The sequence below is a fragment of the Sinocyclocheilus rhinocerous genome, unplaced genomic scaffold (genome assembly GCF_001515625.1).
Source record: "Sinocyclocheilus rhinocerous isolate Xijiao unplaced genomic scaffold, SAMN03320098_v1.1 scaffold2441, whole genome shotgun sequence".
Taxonomy (NCBI): domain Eukaryota; kingdom Metazoa; phylum Chordata; class Actinopteri; order Cypriniformes; family Cyprinidae; genus Sinocyclocheilus; species Sinocyclocheilus rhinocerous.
In genome coordinates this window covers 63,084-67,651 of record NW_015661491.1, presented here as the reverse complement: position 1 = coordinate 67,651, position 4,568 = coordinate 63,084, and the positions used below count along the sequence as shown (strand labels likewise).

At 42.3% G+C, this 4,568-nt stretch overlaps 1 pseudogene; it reads right to left on the bottom strand.

The window, feature by feature from the left end:
• Window positions 1–4,568, bottom strand: part of LOC107726353 (NACHT, LRR and PYD domains-containing protein 3-like) — a 79,210-nt pseudogene that overhangs the window by 63,444 nt on the left and 11,198 nt on the right.

Genomic DNA, 4,568 nt, shown 5'->3' with positions numbered 1-4,568 from the left:
AATAAGGCAAGCCTATGCTCTGAAGTGGAGTCTGTTCATGAACTGGTGTTCTTCTCGCCGACAAGACCCCCGAAGATGCACGATTGGTGTAGTGCTTTCTTTCCTGCAAGAGAGGTTGGAGCATAGGCTGTCACCCTCCACCTTGAAAGTGTATGTGGCTGCCATTGCAACACATCATGATGCAGTGGACGGCCGGTCCCTGGGAAAGCACGATCTCATTGTCAGGTTCCTGAGGGGTGCCAGAAGGTTGAATCCTCCTAGGTCACCCCTGGTGCCCTCCTGGGACCTCTCTATCGTCCTGGCAGGACTTCAGAGGGGTCCCTTTGAGCCGCTGGATTCAGTCGAGCTTAAGTTCCTGTCTGCTAAGACAGCACTCCTGACCGCGCTCACTTCCATCAAGAGGGTCGGGGACCTCCAAGCATTTTCAGTGAGTGAAGAGTGCCTTGTGTTCAGGCCAGCCTACTCTCACGTTGTCCTGAGACCCCGGCCTGGATACGTGCCCAAGGTTCCTACCACGCCTTTCTGCGATCAAATCGGAAAGACTTGAAGCAAATCTTTCATTGAAGGTCGAAATCCTTTCTGTTAAGAAATTTCTGTGGGGAAAGGAACAGCGGCTTGGCTATCTCCAGCGGCGATGTGTTCACCTGTGGTCCCTGCGTGTACCAAGGTCAGCGAATTTGTGCTGGGGCGGTGGGAAGGTTACGACCTTTGCGTAGCGTTTGGCCGCTTGCCAACATTTGCTACGCCATGGGGTTGTGACAGGGTTCAGGTTGTGGCGCTTTCCAGGGCCCCATAATGTCGTCACAACATAACTTGTAGTGACCGACAGATAGGGAACGAGGGTTATGTACGTAACCGAGACGTTATGAAACACCAATTCATCCACATATTGTGACATAGTGATTCAGTGAATGTCAAACCTCAGTATGTTCAGCTGACTGTGTGAACTCTTCAGTCCATCATACAGCAGCTTCACTCCTGAATCCTGCAGGTAATTGTTACTCAGGTCCAGCTCTGTCAGAGGAGAGTTTGATGATTGGAGAGCTGAAGATACAATTTCACAGCATGTTTCATCAAAACCACAGCCGTCAAATCTGCCAAAACAGAAGGTTTATTCTGATTATTTTCTGATGTTCAGTGTTTCTGCAATAACTTATTGTACCCTTCATAATCAGGACAACAAGATATTTTACATAATATTTTGACAATTGTTTAGTGATGCAGAATAAAATATTTGATCAAACAGCAGTGAAATTACTCACAGGGCTTTTCTGCAGCATCTCACAGCTGGAATGAGTCTCTTGTAGTCTGATCGTGATGACGTGAACCTCTTTGGGTTGAACTCATCCAGCACCTTCTCTGACATCAGCAGTACTGTGGCTAGTACTGAACACATTGAAGATGAGAGGTCTCTTCCTGGATGTGCATCTGAACTGAGGTATCTCTGGATTTCCTCATATAATGAATGATCCTTGAGCTCAAGCAAGCAGTAAAATAGGTTGACTGAAGCTTCATCTGAGATATAGTACCTGTTTTGCACTTGTTTAATGTGTTCAGTTGTTTGTCTGATGCTCTCTGTGGTGTCTTCAGTGTTTTCGATCAGACCTATGAGCAGGTCTTGGCTGGATTCCAATGTAACGCCCATCAGAAACCGCAGAAACAGGTCCAGATGTCCTTTCTGACTCTCCATGGCTTTATCAACAGCCTTCTTTAGTAGCTTCTGCAATGTGATATTTCCCTTGGGCTTATCAAAGAAAAACCAAAGCTCCTGCATGTTCTTGTTCAGGTAACAGATGAACACATGCACTGCAGCGAGAAACTCTTGAACAGTCAGATGCACAAAGCAGAAGACCTTCATCTCATGAAGTCCAGCTTCCTTCTTAAAGATCTCAGCAATCATTCCTGTGAACTCAGTGTCTTCACAAACATCAATACCACATGCTTTTAAATCTTTCTCATAGAACACAATGTTTTCCTGTTTCAGCTGTTCAAACGCTAGCTTGGCTAGCTTCAAAATCATCTCACTATTTGAACGTAAGAGCTTTGTACGTTGTCTTTTTGTCTTTCTATCATACTTCTGGTTCTTCATTTTCATCTGTATCAGCAGGAAGTGGATGTACATTTCAGTGAGTGTTGTGCTGATGCTCTCTGCACTGTTCTTGATGAGAATTTTCTGAAGTACTGTGGCCGTGATCCAGCAGAACACAGGAATGTGGCACATGATGTAGAGACTCTGAGACTTCTCGATGTGTGAGATGATTCGGGAGGCCATACTCTCATCTGTGATTGTTTTTCTGAAGTACTGCTCCTTCTGTTGGTCATTGAATCCCCGCACCTCAGTGAACAAACCCACATGTTCAGGAGGGATCTGATTGGCTGCTGCTGGTCGTGAGGTCACCCAGACCAGAGCTGATGGAAGCAGCTTCCCTTTGACTAAACCTGTGAACAGCACATCTACTGATGATCTTTTCTCAACAATGGCTCTTGGTGATGTTCTAGTATTAAAATTCAAAGCCAGACGACTCTCATCAAGTCCATCAAATATAAACACTAGTTTGCATTCCTTATATAACTTCGTTTTCTCCAGGTCCTCCAGTTCAGGATAAAATTCCAGCAGAAGCTCGTGGAGACTGAAATTTTCGTTGTTCATTAAGTTAATCTCTCTGAATGGAAGCAGGAACACACAGTGTATATCTTGATTGGCTTTTCCTTCTGCCCAGTCCAGGATGAACTAGTGCACAGAGACAGTTTTTCCAATGCCAGCGACTCCCTTGGTCAGCACAGTCTTCTTCTCGCTGTTTTTTCTCCTTAATAGTGTAAATATATCATTACATTTGATTGGTTTGTCCGGTGTTTGTTTTTTCTTGAATTTGTTTGTCTGAATCTCATGTTCGTGATTGACATCTTCCATATCTCCCTCTGTGATGAAGAGCTCTGTGTAAACAGCCTGGAGATGTGCTTCATTTTCTTTCTTGCCCTCAAAAATATGTTCTGCTTTCTTCTTCATGTTTGTTTTGTGAGTTTGCAAGGTTTTTTTCAGAATCAAATCTGTTGTTATAAAAGATGATTAAGTTAATAAAACAGGGAAAAAGCAAAAACAGATTTTTTTTTTTTTTAAAGAAACATGACAAATCTTTTACATCAGCATGATCTCTTCAGAATTTATTTCAACATATTGTAATTAAACTACTTTTGAAAGTAACACTAAACTATCTACAACCCGAATTCCGGAAATGTTGGGACGTTTTTATTTTGTTTATTTGAATAAAATGAAAGAATTAAAAGAATTTCAAATCACATGAGCCACTATTTTATTCACCATAGAACATAAAGAACATAACAAATGTTTAACCTGAGAAATTTTACAATTTTATGCACAAAATGAGCTCATTTCAAATGTTATGCCTGCAACAGGTCTCTAAATAGTTGAGACAGGGGCATGTTTACCATGGTGTAGCATCTCCTCTTCTTTTCACAACAGTTTGAAGATGTTTGGGCATCGAGGTTATGAGTTTCTGGAGTTTTGGTGTTGGAATTTAGTCCCATTCTTGCCTGATATAGGTTTCCAGCTTCTGAAGAGTTCGTTGTTGTCTTTGACGTATTTTTCGTTTAATGATGCACCAAATGTTCTCTATAGGTGAAATATCCAGCACCTGGTCTCTTCTACTACGAAGCCATGCCGTTGTAATAGCTGCAGTATGTGGTTTTGCATTGTCCTGCTGAAATACACAAGGCCTTCCCTGAAATATATGTTGTCTGGAGGGGAGCATATGTTGCTCTAAAACCTTTATATACCTTTCAGCATTCATAGTGCCTTCCAAAACATGCAAGCTGCCCATACCGTATGCACTTATGCACCCCCATACCATCAGAGATGCTGGCTTTTGAACTGAACGCTGATGACATGCTGGAAGGTCTCCCTTCTCTTTAGCCCGGAGGACACGGCATCCGTGATTTCCAACAAGAATGTCAGATTGTGTTTACCAACAGTGGTTTCTGGAAGTATTCCTGGGCCCATATAGTAATGTCAATGACAGAATCATGCTGATGAGTGTGTCGTCTGAGGCCCGAAGACCACGGGCATCCAACAAAGGTCTTCGGCCTTGTCCCTTACGCACAGAGATTTCTCCAGTTTCTCTGAATCGTTTGAAGATGTTATGCACTGTAGATGATGAGATTTGCAAAGCCTTTGCAATTTGACGTTGAGGAACGTTGTTTTTAAAGTATTCCACAATCTTTTTACGCACTCTTTCACAGATTGGAGAGCCTCTGCCCATCTTTACTTCTGAGAGACTCTGCCTCTCTAAGACATCCCTTTTATAGCTAATCATGTTACAGACCTGATGTCAATTAACTTAATTAGTTGCTAGATGTTCTCCCAGCTGAATCTTTTCAAAATGTCTTGCTTTTTCAGCCATTTGTTGCCCCCGTGCCAACTTTCTTGAGACCTGTAGCAGGCATCAAATTTGAAATGAGCTCATTTAGTGGATAAAATTGTAAAAAGTTTAAACATTTGTTATGTTCTCTATGTTATATTGTGAATAAAATATTGGCTCATGTGATTTGAA